Here is a 23,942-nt window from a genome sequence, read left to right on the forward strand (position 1 = left end):
CATATAAATTTATAATTCATATTATAAATAGCAGCAGCATTGGTGGGACCGATGGGAGCCGGCCTTCAGAGGGTCTCAGGTTTTGGGTTGTTGAAATGGCTCCCAAGGTATTAAAAAGTCTTTTTTTCCCAGCCCCATGCTCGAAGAAGAAGTTGAGATTCCTCAGTTCTGTTTTTCAAGGTTATTTTCTCTTATCTGTCACATTCTTGCTCTGACCTGCTGGGGTTTGTCTGGCAGGTCGGGTTGAGGGACACCGGTGTTATCTTTTTATACTAAAAACTACGTGTTCATTATTTACCATCACTTCCCAATACCCATCACCTGTGTTAGACAGTTTGTCTCTACTCTAAATCAATCCCAAAGTGCCACCATCACAGCAGAAGATGGAGGCCAAGGAGAAGAAGGAGAAAGGCTGGACATGCCCAGATTCCTCCATCTTGCCTCTTGAACCCCCATTCTAAAAACCCCACAAATCTCCTTTTTCACCCTGTGATAAATTCACTATCATTCTATTCAAACTCTTGTGGCTTTTAAATCCTCACACAAAGCTGGTCATTTTTTCCATGTGTTAAAATCCAAGGCACAGGTGGTTTTGACTCCCTGCCAAGGTCTCTGAGCCCCCTGCCAGGGTCTGGAGCCCTCCAGGGCAGCCAGAGGAATTTCCACCCAAATCCCTCCATCCTGCCCCCTGAACCCCCATTCTAAAAACCCCAAAATTCTACATTTTCACCCTGTGATAAATTCACTAACATTCTACTCAGACTCCTGTAGCTCACACAAAGTTGGGAATTGTTCCCATGGGTTACAATCCAAGGCCCAGGTGGTTTTGACTCTGTACCAAGGTCTCTGAGCCCCCTGCCAGGGTCTGGAGGAATGTCCTGGGTCCTGACAGGAGGGTGGCCCACGGTGTCTGGGTCAGGGAGCCGCTCACTGCAGTGTCAGGGAATGCAGTCAGCTGTCATCGCTTCTTAATTAAAAATAGCTGGGAATCTCTTGCATTCCTGGGCTGTGGGCTGGCTCATTTGTCATCTTGTCCTCTGCTCTGCAGCAAAGCCCCCAAACACCTCCAGGAGCAGGGGGAAATTCCTGGGGCAGGTAAAGGGAGCAGGGAGCAGAAAATCCAGGCCAAACGCTGCTCCTTGGGTCAGGAGCTGAGCAGGGTTCAAAGGGAATGAGGGCACGGAAGAAAATGTATTTATTTTAAATTTATTTATATGCATTTTATTTATAATGTATTCATTTTAAATTTATTTCTATGCATTTTATTTATAATGTGTTCATTTTAAATGTATTTATATTTATAAATTTATTTTAAATTTATTTGTATTTATAAACTCATTTTATATTTATTTATATATATAAAATATATATATTTATATATATATTTTATATATATATATATTTATATATATATATTTATATTTTTTATATATATAAAATATATATATATATATATATATATATATATATATATATATATATATATATAAATAAAAGCTCCCCCAGGAGTGTCAGGAATAAATCAAACTCTGCTGGGGCTACAGGAAGCTTTCCTTGTGGACAAACAAACTGAAACTCTCCTTGTGGACAAACAAAATTCCGTTTTTCCATCTTGAATTTCTAGAATCTTCTTCTAGCCCAGTACTCCCAAAAAAACCCATTTTTTTTCAGTCTGATCCAGGCAGACCTTTCCTAGGGACATAAGTGACTGGATTCCTAATTCCACACTAAATGGAATTTAGTGCTCCCTGTGATTGCTATCACCTTCCAGTGGGTTTCCCTGATTTATCTGGGATATTCCTGAGGACACAGCAAGCTGGGAGGTTCCCCAGAGGTTCAGGAGCTGCAGAGGGAAAGAAACAGCAGGCTGTGATATCATTACTGAGGGAAAATAGATCCCCCTCCTCCTGCCAACAAAAAAAAAAAAGGATTTACTGCAATTCTCACTAATGCTCAGAGCCAGGGGACAGTTTTGGCATGGTGAGAACTTTTTCTGGCTTCCTTTTTCTGAATAAATCAGAGGTGGAAGGGCATGAGGCTGCCTGACTTCCTGAACTGGAAGTTGCATCCGGATTAGCATATTTAATTGCCTGGGCTTGGCCTAATTTCCATGAATTTCACTAATCCATTTTGGAACCTGGGGGTGTGCTCGGTCTCCACGGCCCTGGGCAGTGATGAATTCCAGAATTGAATGGAATATTGTTGGGAAAGCCCATCCAGGATGTCCTGTACAACCCCACCAAGCTGCAGGGAGGGAAGGGATGGGAGTGGATTTTGCATTTTGGATTTTGGATTTGCTCATCCCACACTGGGATAACTCCCCTGAGCATCCCAGGCTCCACCTGGCACCAGTCTGAGCTCCCAGTCCCGCTGCTAAAAGGGGATTTTTCTGCCCATCCAGTGATCCCCCTCAGGAATGTGCTCCTGCTGACCTGACTGAAGATCCAGCAACTCTTGTGGATGTTTTATTTCCTGCAGAGGGGAATTTCACGTGCAGCTTATGGGATACACCTGGTTTAATTTAATTTATTATTTTCCAACTGTTGGGCATTTTTTTTGTTATTTTTTTTGGTGGTGGTGGTGGTGGGTTTTTTGTTGGTTTTTTTTTTGGTTGGTTTTTTTTTTGTTTGTTTGTTTGTTTGGGTTTTTTTGATTTTTTTTTCCTGAGTCTAGTTCAAGAAAGCTGTGGAAGAGTTCATAGGGATAAACGGAACTGATTTGTTTGAGGATTTTAAATTTTTCTGAGGTGGGCTGGTATAATCAGAAGCAACAGGTAAAAGCTGATTTGAAGCCCAAAGCTGAGGACAGAGCTCCATGTTTGTCGAGACATTTTCACTGCAGAATCTTTTTTTTTTTTTAAACTAATTAAGCTCTGATGACTTCAGCTGTATTTTCAGCCTCTGATTAAGGGCATGATACTAATTAAACTCTTGAATTATTAAAAATGCAAATAGTCAGACCTGTGTGCAGCAGCAGACTTGCTTTTCCATGCTCCAGGACAGCAGCAGGAATATTTGACAGAGTCCCTTGTGGTCACAAATTTTTCTTTTCCCTTTTCTTTTCCATTGATGGCTGAACTCCACTGGATGCAGAACTAAAGAAATTCAGCTGCTGGGGTGTAAATGTCTCCAGTGCCTCGCAGCTACACAAAGAGCTTTGATGAAAACACAGCAAGTTTGGGGAGGAGCTCTGGGGTTTTTTGACATTTTGGCTGCATGGGCTGTTGGCATTGAAATGCCATCCAGCCCTTGGAGATGCTGCCAGCAGCAGAACTCCTGGAGCTGCCTTTGAGCTCCCACTTTGTTGTCATCGTTCACGGTGTGGAGCAGGATGGAGGATTTGCATCTCTGGCTGTCCCCTCAGCTCCTGTCCCTGTGACACACACGGATTCTCAGAGAGGTGTCCCCAACCCAGGAGGTCTCCCTGTGGCCTTTCCTCCATCCCAGGTGTGTTTTCAGCTCTCACTGTGGCCTTTCCTTCACCCCAGGTGTGTTTTCAGCTCTCACTGTGGCCTTTCCTCCATCCCAGGTGTGTTTTCAGCTCTCACTGTGGTGTTCCCCTCATCCCAGGTGTGTTTTCAGCTCTCACTGTGGCCTTTCCTCCATCCCAGGTGTGTTTCTGAGGTCTCACTGTGGCCTTTCCTTCATCCCAGGTGTGTTTTCAGCTCTCACTGTGGCCTTCCCTCCATCCCAGGTCTATTATGAGGTGTAACTGTGTCCTTCCCTTCATGCCAGGTCTATTTTGAGGTCTGACTATGGTGTTCCCTTCAGCCCAGTGTGTTCTGAGGTTTCACTGTGGCCTTTCCTTCACCCCAGCTGTGTTTTCAGGTCTCCCTGTGGCCTTTCCTTCATCCCAGACCTATTTTGAGGTCTCACTGTGGTGTTCCCTCCATCCCAGGTGTGTTCTGAGGTCTCACTGTGGCATTCCCTCCATCCCAGGTGTGTTTTCAGGTCTCCCTGTGGTGTTTCCTCCATCCCAGATCTATTTTGAGGTCTCCCTGTGACCTTTCCTAGATCCCAGGTGTGTTTTCAGCTCTCCCTGTGGTGTTGCCTCCATCCCAGGTGTGTTTTCAGGTCTCCCTGTGGCCTTTCCTTCATCCCAGATCTATTTTGAGGTCTCCCTGTGGCGTTCCCTCCATCCCAGGTGTGTTTTCAGCTCTCACTGTGGCCTTCCCTCCATCCCAGGTGTGTTTTCAGGTCTCCCTGTGGCGTTCCCTCTATCCCAGATCTATTTTGAGGTCTCCCTGTGACCTTTCCTAGATCCCAGGTGTGTTTTCAGCTCTCACTGTGACCTTCCCTCCATCCCAGGTGTGTTTTCAGGTCTCCCTGTGGCGTTCCCTCTATCCCAGGTGTGTTTTCAGGTCTCCCTGTGGCCTTTCCTTCAGCCCAGATCTATTTTGAGGTCTCCTTGTGGCATTCCCTCCATCCCAGGTGTGTTTTGGCCGTGGCCCTGCTGTTCAGGAGGGCTCTGAGGGATGTTTTGATCTCTTTGCTGCCTCATCTCAGCAGGCACCAAGCCCTTCTTTGGAGGAATCCTGGTGTACAAACACATCTTAGGAAGGGGTTTTGGTGTCAGAAGTGGGGCTCCTCTCCAGGTGGAGAGTCCTGCAGGGGTACAATGAGCTGGGCTTTGAGCTGAGCTCAGAATTGCTGCCTCTGACTGTCCCCAGTGTCACCCTGTACCCAGATCCTGGCAATTTCTGTGTTTATAATAGAAAATGTTGTGCTGTGCCAGAGCCAGGAGCTTCAGTGCTACCTTGAGTGCCCCTGCTGCATCTCTGCTGTGCCCTGGTCACATTTCTGGGGCCTTGGGACTGGTGCCTGTCCCCTCCTGAGCCCTTTGCCACCCTGCTGGCCCTGGCAGTGGTGGCAGCCAGGGCCAGCTGGGACACTGGAGGCATTTCAAGGAGCCAATGCAGCTGTAACCTGCCCAGAGGGGATTTTATTCCTCCTTGTGCCTGGTTAGCTCCTCACAAAGACATAAAATAAGGTGCAGGGGGCACTGTTCAAGTGCAGCAAGCGCACATCGTGTTTAATAACCTGTAAATCTCACTGGGGTGAAGTGACAACAAATTACTGGAGTCACTTACCAGGCAAAAATGACCCCGAGAGCAGCCAGTGGCAGGTGAGGGGGTTAAAGCCTTGGGTTTGTTTGGTTCTCCTCCTGACTGTCCTTTTAGTGTTAAAACAAAGGGAGAAGTGGTCATTACTTCACCTATGACAAGGGATTTTTATTTTTTTTCCCCTCCTCCTGCTCTAATGGGCTGCAGGTGTTTCACAGCCAGCCCAGGCTAATCAGGACAGACTTTCTGGCCACAGGCCAAAATTATAAAACTGTCCAGGGAGAGAAGAAAAGGAAAGACAAGGGGTGGGGGGGTGTGAGAAGGAAAAAGAAAAACCCAACAAAATAATAAAGCAAGTGAGGGAGTCACTCCATGCTGAGATTTTGTACTTTTGTGTCTCCTGAAGTGAATACATCAGGAATCAAAGGTTTGAAAAGTCATTCAGCCCCTCCAAGGGAGAGGGGGAACCATCTGCAGGCCAGGATGGAGCTCTCTGCTCCCCTGGCACCGGGGAACCCTGGAGCAGCTCCAGCAGAGCTCCCACAGCTCAGGGGTGTCACCAGCCAGGGGCTGTGCACAAACCACAGACAGGACTGCTGGGAATGTGCCTTGAGCTGTTTGATTTTCCAGCATCTGCCTCATTCCATGGTTGTGACAATGGGAAGATGCCACCAGCTCACACCCAGCCAGCAGACCAAGAACTTCATGTTACAACTCCCTTTATGAGTTTTTGACCAATCACACCAAGCAAAAGCACATTGACAGTAGTGCTATCCAATCACCATAAGCACAGGTACCTTTGGTTAAACAATGCCTGCTTATTTCAAATAAAATACCTGCTTGTGAGCCTTCAAACACCATGCACAGAGCTCCATTATTAAAACTTCCTAACATCTCACCAGATGTACTTTTCTACAGCTTAAGGAGTTATTCTAGACAAGTGTTAATGCACAGACCATTGTTTTATTTGTCCTCATTTTCTACTTCTTGGATAATTTCTCAGCTGACCAATCTATGTACAAATCACAAACAGGACAGGACAGGACTGCTGGGGAAGGTGTTTTGAGCTGTTTTATTTCCCAGCATCCGCCTCATTCCATGGTTGTGACAATGGGAAGATGCCACCAGTTCACATCCCAGGCAGCAGACCAAGAACTTCATGTTACAACTCACTTTACAACTTTTTTTGACCAATCACACCAAACAAAAGCACATTGACAGTAGTTCTATAAGCACAGGTACCTTTGATTAAAACAATGTTTGTTTATTTTGAATACAATACCTGCTTGAGAGCCTTAAAAGACAATGCACAACTCTTCGTAATTAAACTTAAAACTTCATAATGTTTCACCAGATAAACTTTTCTGTAGCTTAAGGAGTTATTCTAGACAAGCATTAATACACAGACCATTGTTCTATTTGTCCTTACTTTTCTATTTCTGACACAATTTTTCTGCTGCCCAATCTCACGGCTGCTGCATGGCTCTACTCACAGCTCTGCTGTCTCTGAGGCCCTTTGCAGTTTTCCCAAACCCCTCTGATTTCCTGGATTCCCACAGGGGGGGATGTGGGATCCTGGCTGGGCGTGGGCATCCTCCTGCCAGGATAACGTGTGGCACCAGGCCTGGCGTGCAGGATCTCCATAGTGACAGCAGAGCTGCCAGGGAGGCACTGTGGCCTTGCCCACCAGCCATTAATTAATCCCTTTTCAGCAAAATTAGAGCTGCAAAGGCAAGGCAGAGCTCTGCAGCTCTCTCCCTGCTGGATTTCAGTGCTGAATTGCCCTTGAGCCCCACATGGACAGCAGTTCCCTGGTGTCTCCTGGGCTGTGTGAGGGTGGGTGAGCTGAGCCCTCTCAGCTGGGCAGGGCTGGACCTTCCCCAGGTGCTGCTCTCTGGGGTGAGAGCCAGGAGCAGCCAGGATGCTGCTGGGAAAAGGGAAAAGACCCAGGGAAAAGCTGGGTCTGAGGCTCTGGCTGGCTCCCAGCAGTTGGTTTGCCTTGCCCTCAGGCACTGTGGCTAATGCTGAGAGAGGCAGCCCCAGAGGAGCCCCTGTGCCATTGTGGCAGTGCCCTGGGGACACCCCTCACCTTCAGCTTCCTCAGGCAGTCCCTGAAGGTAAGTGAGATGTGTCCAAGCCTCAGGGCATGTCCATGGGAGCTGTCTGGGTTTGGGGACTGAATAATGAGCACAGCTGAGGGGAATGAATTCACAGAATTCCATCTGACAGAGCCCAGCCATGAGGATCTCACCCAGATTTGTTCAGAGCCAGGTTTTGGCTGGGGCCAAACTCTTTGTGCTGTTTGTTTATCTAAGATATGGGTTTGGATGCTAAGCAGGGGAAAAAAAAAAAAAAACAACAAAAAAAAACCAACCAAACAACAAAACCATGAGTGATTGATGTTAATTATTTTCATTTCAGATCTCCTTTTTGGCAGCTGGGTGAGAAGGGAATGCCACGGCCAAGGAGGGATTGCCAGGGAGGGATTACCAAGGTTCAAGCTGAATTCCAAGGGAACAGGAGTCCTGTGAGTCACCTCTGCACCAGGTCAGTGCCTTCTGAGCTCTGAGGAGCATCCCTGATCCCTCAGGCTCTGCAGGTGGTTTTAGGGGTGATCAAAATGGAAATGCCCTGGTATCAGGAGTTACAGAGTTGCAAGGCTGAAATGATTCAATAAATTGGATTAGATCAATTTTTTTTTTCTTATAGGAAGCAAATGGCTGGTGGAAAGCTTCAGGAAGTGCTTTATAATCAGGCAGAGTGAGTCAGTTTTGAATTTTGTGCTTTTTTTGCATTTTGTAGTTGGTTGGAAAGGTCTGTGAGCTCTGGCTTGTTGTTTGCAGAGTGCTGAGAACATTACAAAATTCAGTTTTGAATTTTGTGCTTTTTTTTTCATTTTGTAGTTGGTTGGAAAGGTCTGTGAGCTCTGGCTTGTTGTTTGCAGAGTGCTGAGAACATTACAAAATTCAGTTTTGAATTTTGAACAAAATTCAGTTTTGAATCTTGTGCTTTTTTTGCATTTTGTAGTTGGTTGGAAAGGTCTGTGAGCTCTGGCTTGCTGTTTGCAGAGTGCTGAGAACACCGTGACACTCCTGAAAGCACAAATAACAGTGGCAGTGAACAGTAGCTTATCAAACCTTTTCTGATGGCTCAGAAACCCCTGGATTCTTTTATTCTCCACCCTTGGAGTATCCTGTGCTTCAATTTCCGGCCTTGGGTGCCAGCAAAGCTCAGCTGGGGCTGTGGAGATGGGACACAGAGCCACACAGATTTGGGGTGGCAAGGACATGACTTCATGCTCCTTTCTCCTTCAGCTTATCTGAGGGGAGGAAACTGGGGGCCTTATCTTTTTTTCTGAGTGGAAAAACTGATTTCAAGTGCACGTGTTTGGAGCTGCAGCAGCGAGCCAGGTTGGCTTGACTGAACCACAAAATCTGACTGAGCCTAATTAGAAAGCAGGATGCCTCCCAGCACTTAAAGGTTGCTTTCAAGATTCTGATGAGCTGACAAAACAGATTAGTGAGAGGTGGGATTGGTATGAGCCATGTTTGGCATTTTCCCGCTCCGTGGCAGCAACAGGAGGCCCCTGTGTGGAGATCAGAGCTCCCTGTGCTCGAGCCTGGGTGAATTCACTGCAGGGGAATGCACAAAAGGGCTGAGCTGGAGATGCTGCTGATCCCAGAGCTAAATGTTGTTCAGTTTTTAACTACAGGAGCAGAGATTGAGATGAGATAAGATGGTGATCAGAGGGTGGGGAGACCCTGGCACAGGGTGCCCAGAGAAGCTGGGGCTGGCCCTGGATCCTGGCAGTGCCCAAGGCCAGGCTGGACAGGGCTTGGAGCACCCTGGGATGGTGGAAGGTGTCCCAGGGGTGGCACTGGATGGGCTTTAAGGTCCCTTCCAACCCAAGCCATGCTGGGATTCAATGAAGGACAGCCCTGAGAAGCCAGGCCACAGAAGTGATCCTGCAGTCTGGCAGCTCCCAAACCCTGCTGGATCCTCTGTGAGCAGGGGGGAGGATTTGGGGAGCATTTCTCACAGGTTTCCTTTCAGGATTTGTTTTGTTTGAGGCAGGGCTGGGAGGGGGCAGTGCCAGCCTGGTGGTGAGGGGCTTGGGCCTGGGTGAATTCACTGCAGGGGAATGCACAAAGCTCCAGAGTGGATGGGCTGGGCTCAGCTGGAGATGCTGCTGGTCTTAGAGATAAATGTTGTTCGGCTTTAAACTACAAGAGGAGAGATTTAGAGGAGATAAGAAGGTGATCAGAGGGTGGGCAGGCCCTGGTAGAGGTTGCCCAGAGAAGCTGGGGCCGCTCCTGGATGCCGGCAGTGCCCAAGGCCAGGCTGGATGGGCCTTGGGGCACCCTGGGATGGTGGAAGGTGTCCCAGGGGTGGCACTGGATGGGTTTTACCAAAACCATGCCCGTGATTCATGGCATGGCAGGGCTGGGAAGGGGCAGGGCCAGCCTGGTGGTGAGGGCAGGGCTGCTTTATGCTGGGCACCTCTGCAAACACCACCAGCAGGTGCTTTGGCCATCCAGGCCCCGCCAAGCTGCTCTCCTGAGTTCCAGCATCCACCTTTGCTGCTCACAATCCCCCTGTCCTGCCTGCTCAGGGTCTGCAGGCTCCCTGGAGCCAGGAAAACCAGGATTTCCCCTGCTGGCCCCGAGCTCAGAGCTGAGCCACCCCTGACAGGTCCCCCTGCCTCCCCTGCACGCACACGAGGAGAGGTTTGAGGCTGAGCAGACAGCTGGGACGCTCTCCCAGGGCAGCCTCTGTGTCTGGGCCTCCGTTGTTTTTGTCCAAATCCCTTCTGACTCCTTTCCAAAAGTGGTTCAGTCTGTAAAACCAGACCAGGTGCCTTTGGTCGGGCTCATTCCTGAAATACCAGCAAAAAAGCAGTTTGGATTGGTCTTTAAATAAGTAGGAAGTTCATTTCAAACTGGTTTTGGTTTTTTTCTTTTTGGTTTTTTTTTTATGTGTGTTTGATTGTTTTTTGGGGTTTTTTTCTGTGGTTTTTTTTTTTTGTTGTTTTGTTTTGGTTTTTTTTTTCCCCTCACTTGAAGCATTTGAATCTTTCCTTTCCAGATAAAAAACTGACCTTGCTTGGACCAGTCCCTGGTTTCAGACCTGATTTATTGCATCCTCTTTTAGGAGAGTTCAAAATCTCTCAGTGCCACCCTGCAGCCTCTGAAACCTCACCTCTGGTACACATTCCCTGCACCTTGACCCCTCGGGTGTTTCACAAAGAGCAAAGCTCCCAGCAGGTCAGATGGGAGGCTTTGCTTTCCCATTCCACTCCTTAATTTGCCAAAACAGTGAGGGGAAAAAAAATAAAAAAGAAAAGCCCAAAAGACCTGAGCAGCCAAACTTGGTGGAGGAGTTTAAAAGCTCTGCTTGCCTCTGAGCTTTGGTTCAGTTCTGCATCCCTGCTCCCTGCCAGGCTCTGTCCCCCTGGCTGCCCTTCCTCAGACAGAGCCATGGGGCTGCTCCTGGTGCTGCCTGGAGATGGGCCCTGATTTGGGAGAGGAGCTCTGCCAACCTTCTGTGCCTTCTTTGCAAACTTGCCCCGAGCATCTGCTTTGTTTCTGGGGCTGGGCTGCCCTGAATGGTCCCTTTGTGTGCTCTGCTGATGGCTCCAAGCAGCTCTGGAGGAGTCTGACATAAATGTGACAGCTCCAGCTCCAGAGAAGCCCCTGCCCACTGCCCAGCGTGTCCCTGCCAGTGTCACTGGGGATGCTGGTGCTGCTGTGGCACCAGGGAGGGGTGGAAGGTGTGGAATGTCACAGACATCTTTTATGAAAATTCCTTTCCTTAGGATTTTTTCCTCCTGAGAAGCTGAGAGGCCTCAGGAACAAAATGCAACCAATGGTTATCTGCTGCTGTGGAATGCAACAGGTGCATCTGGGATTGGGCTCATGTGGTTGTTTCTGATTAATGGCCAATCACAGCCCAGCTGGCTCAGACTCTCTGTCTGAGCCACAAACCTTTGTTATCATTCCTTCTTCTTCTATTCTTAGCCAGCCTTCTGATGAAATCCTTTCTTCTATTCTTTTAGTCTAGTTTTAATATAATATATCATAAAATAATAAATCAGCCTTCTGAACCATGGAGTCAGATCCTCGTCTCTTCCCTCATCCTCAGACCCCTGTGAACACTGTCTCAGTGGAAGGAAAAGATATTTCATTTTCTCTCCAGCCCAAACCATTCTGGGCTTCACTGAAGGACAATCCAGCATCTCCAGGGCATGAAGAGCATAAAAATGGGATATGGGGCTGCAGGGCTGACCTGTGCCCTACAAACACATCCTAAAGCAGGGACAGCTCCTATCCAGGGGTGTGAAATGGGAATGGGGCACCCCTCAGGGGAGAGGGGACAGCTCTTGGGGACAGATCTTGGAGCTGTTTCCCCTGATCAGTGCCACCTGTGCTGTTGGCTCACTGGAGGGACAAGCAGGGGTGTGGGACATTTCAGCAGAGCTGTGCTCCTGCAGTCTCGGGGTCTTTCTGGGTCACTGCAACCCCAAGAATGTTCAAAGTCTCTTTTCCCAGCCCGGTGCTTGATGAAGGAGTCAGGGCTCTTCATTTCTCGCTCTCAAGGTTGTTCATTGTTTCTTATCTATAAAATTCTTTCTCCTGCCCTGCCAGGTCCATCCAGCAGGACAGTTCCAGGCACTCTGCCTGCCCCCAGGGCAGTGTTATGGCTTTATACTAAAAACTACCTGTACAATGTTTACAATTAATTCCCAATACCCATCACCTGTGTTAGACAGTGAGCTTCTACTCTAAACCAATCCCAAAGTGCCACCATCACAGCAGAAGATGGAGGCCAAGCAGAAGAAGGAGAAACGAACTGGGCATGTCCATCCTTCCATCTTGCCCCCTGAACCCCCATACCAGAAACCCCCAAATCTACTTTTCCACCCCGTGATAACTTCACTGTTATTCTACCCAAACTGTTGTGGCTTGCTGATCTTCATCTAAGGTTGGTAATTTGCTCATAATCAAACCCACAGGGGCATTTTGAGTTCCATGCCAGGGTCTCTGAGCTCCCTGGCAGGGTCCTGGCCATTCTGGACAGCCAGAGGGATGTTCTGGGTTCCCACACTGCAGGCTGGCACTGGCTGCTCCTCTGCACCCCTGAGCAGCAGCTCTTTGATGCTCAGAGAAGGTTCCCACTGGATATTTTGGAGAACTCAATTTCTGTTTAAGCACAGGGGCAGGAAGAAGTGGTTCTGCCTCTGGGCCTCGCAGGGCAGCTGCTGGAGGGTCCCCAGTCCCAGGCATCACCCAGAGGGAGCTGCTGGAGCTGTCTCTGGACAGTGTTTGGCTGCTTTTATCTCCCCAGGCTGTCTGGGGGAGTCAGGGCTCTGTGCTTTGCTCACATCTAATCTGCACTGCTGGGCTCAGCAGGCTCAGGGGCCAGCAGGGAGGGAGATAAAGGCGGGGGAAAGGTGGGAGTGGAAAATCCCCTCTCTGAGGGGACAGCAGGAAACCTGGGCACGCTCAGGGCATTGGCACGTCTGGGGAATTGCTCAGGACGTGGCCAAGTGAGTGTTCCCTGATCCTCCCTTTTAGTTTTTGCCTCTTTTCTTCTCCCTCTCGAAGAGCAGGAGGAAAAGCATGGCTGAGGGAATCCCAGTTTGGGGGATGACCTTAGCAAATGTCATGGAAAGTGTCCCAGGCAGGCGGAACCTTGACCCACCTCAAGGAAGATCAGTTGCAAAGATTTGCTTTGTATTTTTTTCCATTTTTACCTGGATTTCCATTCACCTTCACCAGGAGAGGAGATCTCTGCCTAGAGGATGTTTCAGTTTGTTTGCTGCTGTTTGATTTTGGCTGTGCACAGGTGAATCCAGGTGGAGGCTCCTCAGTGAGGGGAAGAAAGCAGGAAAAATTTCCAACAGATAAAAGAAATTCCTGCTTGTGGGTGAGAGGGAGGGGAGGTGTTGTGTGAGAGGAGAGGAGGGGCTGTGGAGCAGGGCAGCCAGGGGAGGGGATCAGCTCTGTCCTTTCAAGTGCTCACACTCCAGCATCAAAGCTCCATGTGAATGTCACACACTGCCCTCTATTTATTTATATAATTTATATTTATTTTTATATATTTATTTATCTAATTTATATTTATCTATTTATTTATCTATTTATTTATATAATTTCTACTTATTTCTATTTATTTATTTATTTAATTTGTATTTATTTCTATCTATTTATTGATCTATCTACTTATATAATTTCTATCTATTTCTATCTATTTTTATCTATTTATTTATCTAATTTATACTTCTTTTATCTATTTATTTATCTATTTTTATATAATTTATATATATTTCTATTTATTTATATAATTTGTATTTTTTCTATCTATTTATTGATCTATCTATTTATATAATTTATATTTATTTCTATCTATTTCTATGTATTTATTTATCTATTTTTATCTAATTTATATTTATTTATCTATTTATCTATATATATAATTTCTATTTTTCTATTTTTATGTATTTATATAATTTATATTTTTCTATCTATTTTTATGTATTTATTTATCTAATTTATATTTATTTTATCTATTTATTTATCTATTTTTATCTAATTTATATTTATTTATCTATATATATAATTTCTATTTTTTCTATCTATTTATAAAATTTATATTTATTTTATATATTTATTTTAGTCTATTTTTACATAATTTATATTTATTTCTATCTACCTATTTATCTATTTATTTATATAATTTTATAAATGTATAATTTTAATATATTATATATTGATATTATTTATTTCTATAATCTGGAGATGTGCTCACCCTTTCAGAGCTCAGTAACCCCACCCTCTGAACAGGCAGGGCTGGGGTCACAGGATGCTCGTGGCACGTTCCCTGTGCCTCAGGGATTGCTGCTGTCTGTGCTCTGGCTGCCCTGGTGAGATCAATAAACGCCTTTGCAGGCACCTGCGTGCCCGGTGACAGCTGAGCTGCTCCAGGTCGTTGAGGAGGGCACCCAGGAGCCTTTGAAAAAGAAAAGGATTTTGATCCAGAATAGTCCTCGTGTCCTACTTTCCCAGTCCCTTGGGCCAGCCTGCTCCTAGAGCAGGGCTCTGAAAGCAAAGAGAGAGAATTGGCTCCTGTCAGGGATGATCTGAGGACTCTGGTGTTTCTGCTGCCTCCAGCCCTCCCTGGCCCCTCCTCTGTTCCTCCTGTGCCTCTCCTTAACATCTGGGTGACAATTAGGTGAGGGATGACGTGCCAGGTTTATCATTTAGTCTCTGGTTATCATTTGGTTTCTGGTTATCATTTAGTTTCTGGTCATGATTTAGTCTCTGGTTATGATTTAGTTTCTGGTTATCATTTAGTCTTTGGTTCTGATTTAGTCTCTGGTTCTGATTTAGTCTCTGGTTATGATTTAGTTTCTGGTTATCATTTAGTCTCTGGTTATCATTTAATCTCTGGTTATGTTTGGTTTCTGGTTATCATTTAGTCTCTGGTTATCATTTAGTCTCTGGTTATGTTTGGTTTCTGGTTATCATTTAGTCTCTGGTTATCATTTAGTCTCTGGTTATGATTTCTGGTTTCTCTGGCTGCTCAGGCATTGATGGAACTGTTGGTATTTGTGTGAGCCCAGTGCTGCTTCATCAAGGTGAAAAGAAACTTGGGTTCAGACCCCTCTGCCTTCTGCCACTGCTTGAAACCCAGCTCGACCCCAAATGGACCCAATCTGGTGTTTCTGCTGTCTCCAGCCCTCTCTGTCCCCTGTTTTGTTCCTCCTGTGCCTCTCCTTGACATCAATTAGGTGACAATTAGGTGAGGGATGACGTGCCAGGTTTATGATTTAGTCTCTGGTTATGATTTAGTTTCTGGTTATGATTTAATCTCTGGTTATCACTTAGTCTCTGGTTATGATTTAGTTTCTGGTTATCATTTAGTCTCTGGTTATGATTTAGTTTCTGGTTATGATTTAGTCTCTGGTTATGTTTGGTTTCTGGTTATCATTTAGTCTCTGGTTATCATTTAGTTTCTGGTTATGATTTAGTCTCTGGTTATGTTTGGTTTCTGGTTATCATTTAGTCTCTGGTTATGATTTCTGGTTTCTCTGGTGCTCAGGCACTGATGGAACCATTGGTATTTGTGTGAGCCCAGAGCTGCTTCATCAAGGTGAAAAGAAACTTGGGTTCAGACCCCTCTGCCTTCTGCCACTGCCTGAAACCCAGCTCGACCCCAAATGGACCCAATCTGGTGTTTCTGCTGTCTCCAGCCCTCTCTGTCCCCTGTTTTGTTCCTCCTGTGCCTCTCCTTGACATCAATTAGGTGACAATTAGGTGAGGGATGACGTGCCAGGTTTATGATTTAGTCTCTGGTTATCATTTGGTTTCTGGTTATCATTTAGTTTCTGGTCATGATTTAGTCTCTGGTTATGATTTAGTCTCTGGTTATCATTTAGTCTCTGGTTATCATTTGGTTTCTGGTTATGATTTAGTCTCTGGTTATCATTTAGTCTCTGGTTATGATTTAGTCTCTGGTTATCATTTAGTCTCTGGTTATCATTTGGTTTCTGGTTATGATTTAGTCTCTGGTTATCATTTAGTCTCTGGTTATGATTTAGTCTCTGGTTATCATTTAGTTTCTGGTTATGATTTAGTCTCTGGTTATCATTTAGTCTCTGGTTATCACTTAGTCTCTGGTTATGTTTGGTTTCTGGTTATCATTTAGTCTCTGGTTATGATTTCTGGTTTCTCTGGTGCTCAAGCATTGATGGAACTGTTGGTATTTGTGTGAGCCCAGAGCTGCTTCATCAAGGTGAAAAGAAACTTGGGTTCAGACCCCTCTGCCTTCTGCCACTGCCTGAAACCCAGCTCGACCCCAAATGGACCCAATCTGGTGTTTCTGCTGTCTCCAGCCCTCCCTGTCCCCTGTTTTGTTCCTCCTGTGCCTCTCCTTGATATCAATTAGGTGACAATTAGGTGAGGGATGACGTGCCAGGTTTATGATTTAGTCTCTGGTTATCATTTAGTTTCTGGTTATCATTTAGTCTTTGGTTCTGATTTAGTCTCTGGTTCTGATTTAGTCTCTGGTTATGATTTAGTCTCTGGTTATAATTTGGTTTCTGGTTATGATTTAGTCTCTGGTTATCATTTGGTTTCTGGTTATGTTTGGTTTCTGGTTATCATTTAGTCTCTGGTTATCATTTAGTTTCTGGTTATCATTTAGTCTCTGGTTATCATTTAGTTTCTGGTTATGATTTAGTCTCTGGTTATGTTTGGTTTCTGGTTATCATTTAGTCTCTGGTTATGATTTCTGGTTTCTCTGGTGCTCAGGCATTGATGGAACTGTTGGTATTTCTGTGAGCCCAGTGCTGCTTCCTCAAGGTGAAAAGAAATTTGGGTTCAGACCCCTCTGCCTTCTGCCACTGCCTGAAACCCAGCTCGACCCCAAATGGACCCAATCTGGTGTTTCTGCTGTCTCCAGCCCTCTCTGTCCCCTGTTTTGTTCCTCCTGTGCCTCTCCTTGACATCAATTAGGTGACAATTAGGTGAGGGATGACGTGCCAGGTTTATGATTTAGTCTCTGGTTATCATTTGGTTTCTGGTTATCATTTAGTTTCTGGTCATGATTTAGTCTCTGGTTATGATTTAGTTTCTGGTTATGATTTAGTCTCTGGTTATCATTTGGTTTCTGGTTATGTTTGGTTTCTGGTTATGATTTAGTCTCTGGTTATCATTTGGTTTCTGGTTATGTTTGGTTTCTGGTTATGATTTAGTCTCTGGTTATCATTTGGTTTCTGGTTATGTTTGGTTTCTGGTTATCATTTAGTCTCTGGTTATCATTTAGTTTCTGGTTATGATTTAGTCTCTGGTTATGATTTCTGGTTTCTCTGGTTGCTCAGGCATTGATGGAACTGTTGGCATTTGTGTGAGCCCAGTGCTGCTTCATCAAGGTGAAAAGAAACTTGGGTTCAGACCCCTCTGCCTTCTGCCACTGCCTGAAACCCAGCTCAACCCCAAATGGACCCAAATTTTCCATGCAGGGCTCATCTCCCCTCCATGCAGCCCAGCCCAGCAGTGGCACAGCCTCATTTAGAGCCATGAAAACAAATGCAAATCCCTGGGCCTGGTTTGTTCTGCTGGATTGGCCCAAATTTCCCCCCAGACTGATGCAGGGGCATTTGCAGGTGGTGTCTCTGTGGCAGTCCTGGCATGCAGGGGGTTGGAAGTGGCCACTGTGGGCTCTGGCATTGCCAAAAAATCACAAAAAAAAAGGGTTTTTTCCAGGGTAAAGGGGTGGATGCAGAATCCTGACCCTTTGGAGCACATATCCCTCCATCCCTGGGACTCTTTGTCATTCTTGCAGCTCTTGAGGATTATCACTATAAAATAAAGCAGCCCTGGTAGGATGGGCTTTTTAATTTTATTTTCTTTTATTTGCTGAAGGGTGTAAAAATCCTGGTTTTTTTCCCCCCAATAAAGGGGTGGATGCAGAATCCTGACCCTCTGGAGCAGAAATCCCTCCATCCCTGGGACCCTTCATCATTCCCCCAACCTTCTTGCAGCTCTTCAGAATTATCACTATAAAATAAAACAGCCCTGGTAGGATGGGCTTTTTATTTTTATTTTATTTGCTCAGGGCTATAAAAATCTTGGGGTTTTTCCCCAGGATAAAGGGGTGGATGCAGGATCCTGACCCTTTGGAGCAGATTCCCTCCATCCCTGGGACTCTTTGTCATTCTTCAAACCTCTCAGCTCTTGAGGATTATCACTATAAAATAAAGCAGCCCTGGTAGGAGGGGCTTTTTAATTTTATTTCCTTTTATTTGCTGAAGGGTATAAAAATCCTGGGTTTTTTCCCCCCAATAAAGGGGTGGATGCAGAATCCTGACCCTCTGGAGCAGAAATCCCTCCATCCCTGGGACCCTTCACCATTCCCCCAACCTTGCAGCTCTTCAGCATTATCACTATTAAATAAAGCAGCCCTGGTAGGATGGGCTTTTTATTTTTATTTTATTTGCTCAGGGCTATAAAAATCTTGGGGTTTTTCCCCCAGGATAAAGGGGTGGATGCAGGATCCTGACCCTCTGGAGCAGAAATCCCTCCATCCCTGGGACCCTTCATCATTCCCCCAACCTTCTTGCAGCTCTCAGGGATTATCACTCTAAAATAAAGCAGCCCTGGTAGGATGGCTTTTAATTTTATTTTCTTTTATTTGCTCAGGGCTATAAAAATGGTATCTTTTAACCTGTCAGTTTGCATTTACAACCCAGCTGAGGTTTGAAAGAGGCTGTCCAAAATGAAACCCAAGAGTACCAGGAGTGTGTTGGGAGAGCCAGTAGGCATTGAATGGTCTCTGTGGTGGCAGAAAAGCCTTAGGCTTCAACTGATTGCTAATTATGTGGCTTTATTCCTTTTTAAGAAAATACCATGCAAGGTTTGTGAAGGAGGTAAAGTGTGTTAATCTGTGCAGAGTAACCAGTTTTGGGGTTTGTGGTTTTTTCTTTATTTTTTTCCCCTTTTATTTTATTTTATTTTTTTTTTTTTAAACAAAATTCCCATGCCTCGATTTGGTTTTACAGCCTGGTTTGAAAACGAAGCCACATTCTCAAGTCCTGCCACCCATCTCTAAGAGATGGAAAGGGCACAAGTTATTCCACCTTAAAAAGAAAAAGGGGGAAAAGAAAAGGAAAAAAAAAAAAAGAAAAGGAAAAAAAAGAAAAGGGAAAAAAAAAAGAAAAAGGGGAAAAAAAAGAAAAAGGGAAAAGAAAAATAAAAAAGCTCAAAACCCACGCTGTGCAGAGAGGGAGAGAGTTACAGCAAGTGGGCCCCCCGCTTTTCTCTGAGGGGGAATGTAAGCAGATCCTGCCTGAAACTGCTTCACTCAGCAGTTTTCAGCTTGTTTTAATTGGCCTGGCCTGAAAGAATCCTGAATGCTGTACCTGTGCCAATGAAAATGCAAATGTTTCCCCAGCCCAGGCTCCAGGGGCCTGTCCCCAGCACAGGGATGGGCTGGGAAACGGGCAGGGCTTGTCCCAAACCAGCTCTGGGGGACAAAGGGCTCTGGAAAATCCAGTGTGAGCAGGGACAGTGCTGGGCTACCTGCTGGAGGTGCAAAGGTGCTGGAAAATCCAGTGTGAGCAGGGGAAATGAGCTCTGGAAAATCCAGTGTGAGCAGGGGAAATGAGCCCTGGAAAATCCAGTGTGAGCAGGGGAAATGAGCTCTGGAAAATCCAGTGTGGGCAGGGACAGTGCTGGGCTACCTGCTGGAGGTGCAAAGGTGCTGGAAAATCCAGTGTGAGCAGGGGAAATGAGCCCTGGAAAATCCAGTGTGGGCAGGGGAAATGAGCTCTGGAAAATCCAGTGTGAGCAGGGACAGTGCTGGGCTGGAGGTGCAAAGGTGCTGGAAAATCCAGTGTGAGCAGGGGAAATGAGCTCTGGAAAATTGAGTGTGAGCAGGGGAAATGAGCTCTGGAAAATCCAGTGTGAGCAGGGGAAATGAGCCCTGGAAAATCCAGTGTGAGCAGGGGAAATGAGCTCTGGAAAATCCAGTGTGAGCAGGGACAGTGCTGGGCTACCTGCTGGAAGTGCAAAGGTGCTGGAAAATCCAGTGTGAGCAGGGAAAATGAGCTCTGGAAAATCCAGTGTGGGCAGGGGAAATGAGCCCTGGAAAATCCAGTGTGAGCAGGGGAAATGAGCCCTGGAAAATCCAGTGTGAGCAGGGGAAATGAGCCCTGGAAAATCCAGTGTGAGCGGGGACAGTGCTGGGCTACCTGCTGGAGGTGCAAAGGTGCTGGAAAATTGAGTGTGAGCAGGGGAAATTCAGGGTTGGAATTCCAAGAGTGCTACAAAATCAAGTGTGAGCAGGGAAAATGCTGGGTTGGAAGTCCAAGGGTTTTGGAAAATCGAGTGTGAGCAGGGGAAAATGCTGGGTTGGAATTCCAAGGGTTTTGGAAAATCAATGTGAGCAGGAAAAATGCAGAGTTGGAAGTCCAAGTGTGCTACAAAATCAAGTGTGAGCAGGGACAGTGCTGGGCTACCTGCTGGAAGTCCAAGGATGCTGGAAAATCCAGCGTGAACAGGGAAAATGGGCTTTGGAAAATCCAGTATGAACAGGGAAAATTCAGGGTTACCTGCTGGAAGTCCAAGGGTGTTGGAAAATCCAGTGTGAGCAGGGGAAATGCAGAATTGGAAGTCTGAGGGTGTTACAAAATCCAGTGTGAACAGGGAAAAATGCAGGGTTGGAAGTCCAGGGGTGTTGGAAAACTGGGCAGCCACAGTGCTCTGGGCACCCTATTCCATCCCAAAATTATTTTTTAATGCTGTTCATCTCCAAGAATAAGCTGCATGAACCCCCAAAAAACCCAAGAAACACCAAACCAAGCTAAAGCAGCAACAATTCCTTTGAAATTACAGATTTTTGTGTATTTTCTGTGGTTTTACCATGTGGGCCTGGGCTCTGATGTCACTCACAGATGGAAGTTGTCCTTGTCCATCCCTCAGGGTGACCATCCTTAGTGCAGATAACTCCACAGTACAAATATTCCAAATTAAAATCACCTTTTTAGGCATCCACAAATCATCCCTCCTCCTAAAGGGCACATCCTAAAGTTCTGGAATAAGGGAAGAAGAAAAATTACCTGGCTCAGCTTCTTCTTCTGCCTGATGTCAAATGACAGCCCAGCTGTGAATTGGGAAAAGAATTAATTTTCAATAACTGGTTGATCAATTCTTTTCTGGTTTTGCAATTCCCTATCCAGTAATGAATATGCATCCTCTGCATTTTCCAGAGAAATATCCAGCATCTTGGGGTATTTAAAATTAGATCTGTATACGTTTACAGAGTAATGATTATTCTGAATTTCATCCGAGGCAATTAAAAAAGCATCATGATGACATTTAAGGTGATATTTTTCTCCCCTATGTTAAATAATTATAAATAATAATAATGATTAAACAAATTATTCTGTTCCTCCCAGTCTGGATCAACCTTTAGGTTAATAATCTAAATCATTAAAATTCATCTGTCTCTCCAAGGATTGAGTAGTTCAAAAAAATTGGAGGAACCTTTCTGCAGAAGGGTGATTGATAATTACCAAAGAAAAGATGTTTTGTGGGTGAAAAACGGGGCAGCTCTGCAGATTGATTGGGTTTGATCCTGGTCAGGTTGAGGTGATGTTTTCAGCAAGTAAACTTTGTTTTTTATCAGTTTTATCAGCTGGATCCTCTTTGGGAGATGATGCAGGGGTCAAGCCCAAGGCAGCTTCCCAGCAGGCAGAGCCATGGGGGGACCTCAGGTCACATTTTTGGAGATTATTTGTTCATTAGAATGGCAGTCAGGTCCTTTACCTGTAATTTTTTGTTCTTTTTCCTCAAACTGCCTCCGTGAATGAGATTTTTCCTGACTAATTTCAAGTTGAGACTGGTAGTGTCCATCATTTCCTCCACTTTAGGGCTGGTTGGTTTCCCCCCAGAGCTGCCTAAATCTCTTTATTTAGGATTTAAAGCACCAAAACAAAGAGTTGAGAATGGAAAATCAACTTTTAGGGCCAAAATGGACATCCATTTGGATATATATATATATATATATATATATATATATGTCCAGGATATGGGATAAATATATAGAATATAGCTATGTCCAGATAGGGAATATCCAAACTATGGAATAAATATACAGAATATAGTTATATCCAGATATGGAATATCCAAACTATGGAATAAATATATAGAATATACCAATATCCAGATATGGAATATCCGGAATATGGAGTAAATATATAGAATATACCAATATCCAGATATGGAATATCCGGAATATGGAATAAATATATAGAATATACCAATATCCACATATGGAATATCCAGAATATGGAATAAATATATAGAATATACTAATATCCAGATATGGAATATCCAGAATATGGAATAAAGATATGGAATATCCAGAATATTGAATGAAGATATAGAATATACCTATAACCCTCTTCAGAACTGGGACCAGAAAGATTTCCTACATAAAGAATATAGATTAAGAATATAGAATAAGGATATATGAACAGCCCATTCAGAGGAGTTGGGATCAAATGGATTCCCTATGTACAGAATATGGAAAAAAAATATAAAATAAGGGTATAGAATCACCCCATTCAGAGGAATTGGCACCAAATGGATTCCCTAAATACAGGGAATAGAAAATAAGGATATAGAATAGAGACATAGAATAAGGATGGAGAAACAACACTCTCAAAGGAATTGGGACTAAATAAATTCCCTAAATACAGGAGATATAGAATAAGGATATAACATACAGACTGGGGATGTAGAATAAGGATATAGAATATAGAATAAGGATATAAAATATAGAATAAGGATATAGGAGCACCCCTTTCAAAGGAATGGGGACCAAACAGATTCCCTAAATACAGGGAATATAGAATAGGGATATGGAATAGGGATATAGAATAAGAATATAGAATAAGGATATAAAATATAGAATAGGGATATAGAATAAGGATATAAAATATAGAATAGGGATATAGAATAAGGATATAGGAGCATCCCTTCCAAAGGAATGGGGACCAAACAGATTCCCTAAATGCAGGAAATATAGAATAGGGATATAGAATAAGGATATAGAAACACCTCTTCCAGAGAAATTGGGACCAAACAGATTCCCTAAATACAGAATATGGAATAAGGACATAGAATAGGGATATGGAATAAGGATATAAAATATAGAATAGGGATGTAGAATAAGGATATAGGAGCACCCCTTCCAAAGGAATTGGGACCAAACAGATTCCCTAAATACAGAATAAGGACATAGAATAGGGATATGGAATAAGGATATAGAATAGGGATATATAAACATCCCTTTCAAAGGAATAGGGACCAAATGGATTCCCTAAATACAGAATATGGAATAAGGACATAGAATAGGGATATAGAATAAGGATATAAAATATAGAATAGGGAATATAGGAGCACCCCTTCCAAAGGAATTGGGACCAAACAGATTCCCTAAATACAGAATATGGAATAAGGACATAGAATAGGAATAAGGAATAAGGATATAGAATAGGGATATATAAACATCCCTTCCAAAGGAATGTTTATATAAAGGAATTGGGACCAAACAGATTCCCTAAATACAGGGAATATAGAATAGGGATATGGAATAGGGATATGGAATAAGGATATAAAATACAGAATAGAGATATAGAATAAGGATATAGGAGCACCCCTTCCAAAGGAATTGGGACCAAACAGATTCCCTAAATACAGGGAATATAGAATAGGGATATGGAATAGGGATATAGAAGAAGGATGTAAAATATAGAATAGGAATATGGAATAAGGATATAGGAGCACCCCTTCCAAAGGAATTGGGACCAAACAGATTCCCTAAATACAGAATATGGAATAAGGACATGGAAACCCCACCTTCAAAGGGATCAGGACCAAGCAGATTCCCTTTATCTGGAACGCAGCCCAAGGCTACAGAGAACCCAGACAAAATCTGGGGGACTGCAAAGTTCCATCTGCTCTCCCTGCACACAGACCTGCCTGGTGAGAACTCTCCCCCTTCTCCCTCTTTTTTCCCTATTTTCCCCTTCTAAACACATTTTTGTTCTCCCATCTCCCTCCTCAGCACCCTGGCTGTCCCCTGCACCCCAGTGCCACGATCCCAGCCCCTGCTGGAAATCCAGGGATTCTCCAGAGCCCAGCCCCTGCTGCTGCAGACAGACAGACAGACAGACAGACAGACAGGCTGCCATTCCCTGGAGAACAGCCCTGCTCAGGAAATGTAGCTATTTCCGCTCTGCCTGCAGTCAGGAAATGAGGAGGAGGCAGCACTGGAGATATTTTTTGAATTTGACAGGATTTTTTTTTTTTCC

The 23,942-nt window shown here is 44.6% G+C and overlaps 1 long non-coding RNA gene across 6 annotated transcripts in view; it reads left to right on the plus strand.

Moving 5' to 3' along the window:
* Positions 1-23,942, plus strand: part of LOC129129630 (uncharacterized) — a 164,177-nt gene that overhangs the window by 79,665 nt on the left and 60,570 nt on the right. For all 6 annotated transcript variants that reach the window (XR_013185077.1, XR_013185078.1, XR_013185081.1 and 3 more), the window contains one exon: positions 7,484-7,609. This is a non-coding gene — a long non-coding RNA (uncharacterized LOC129129630). The remainder of the gene's footprint in view (positions 1-7,483; positions 7,610-23,942) is intronic.

Source organism: Agelaius phoeniceus, chromosome 23, assembly GCF_051311805.1.
Source record: "Agelaius phoeniceus isolate bAgePho1 chromosome 23, bAgePho1.hap1, whole genome shotgun sequence".
Lineage (NCBI taxonomy): Eukaryota > Metazoa > Chordata > Aves > Passeriformes > Icteridae > Agelaius > Agelaius phoeniceus.